General features: G+C 44.3%; 1 pseudogene; it reads left to right on the top strand.

Moving 5' to 3' along the window:
• Window positions 1-732, top strand: part of LOC116848103 — an 11135-nt pseudogene that overhangs the window by 572 nt on the left and 9831 nt on the right.

Genomic DNA, 732 nt, shown 5'->3' with positions numbered 1-732 from the left:
ATTCGGACAAATTATACATTTTTTCCAAACATATTTTTTATTGCAAAAACGAAAGGGTTTACAAAATTTTTTTAACCGCATTGTTTGTAAGGCCGTAAAGAACACATTTACTCAATATATCCCCCGCTTGTTTGAATAACCGCCTCCATTCTCGGTCTGAAACGTGCGTAGGCGCGCTTTAATGTGTCACGGTCCATATTGGTGAATACCGCTTCAATAGCGGCTCTCAATGATGCGACGTTTGGATGTCTGGACTTGTTCGTGACCCTTTCAACTACGCTCCATACATAGAAGTCCAAAGGATTCAAAGCTGGGCTGTTGGGAGGCTAGAATTCTTTTGACCAAAACATGTCGACGTTGTCCGACAACCAATTTTGCATCAAATGACTTGTGTGGGTGGGCGCACTGTCCTGCTGGAAAACATACGGCTTTCCAGACGACACAGTTTCCATCCACGGCTTCACTACATTTGTCAGAACACGCAAATAAACTTCTTTTGTGACATTTTCTCCTTTGTTAAAAAAATGCGGTGGCATGACATCATCCTCACTGGATACAACACCTAGCACGTGAACATTCGCCGGAAATTCTTCTCCGACTCATTGTACTTTGCGATGACATCATACACAGTCGATCTCGGGTATCCGAAGAACCGAATGATTTCTGTCGCCGAGCGCCCAGCGCGAACACTTTCGATAATCGCGGCTCTTCGGTTATACTCCGCACTTGGTT

The sequence above is a fragment of the Odontomachus brunneus genome, unplaced genomic scaffold, assembly GCF_010583005.1.
Source record: "Odontomachus brunneus isolate Ranch 3 - 2012 unplaced genomic scaffold, Obru_v1 Obru_scaffold_089, whole genome shotgun sequence".
Lineage (NCBI taxonomy): Eukaryota > Metazoa > Arthropoda > Insecta > Hymenoptera > Formicidae > Odontomachus > Odontomachus brunneus.
The sequence above is the reverse complement of the archived record's forward strand: the minus strand, read 5'-3'. Positions and strand labels throughout refer to the sequence as shown.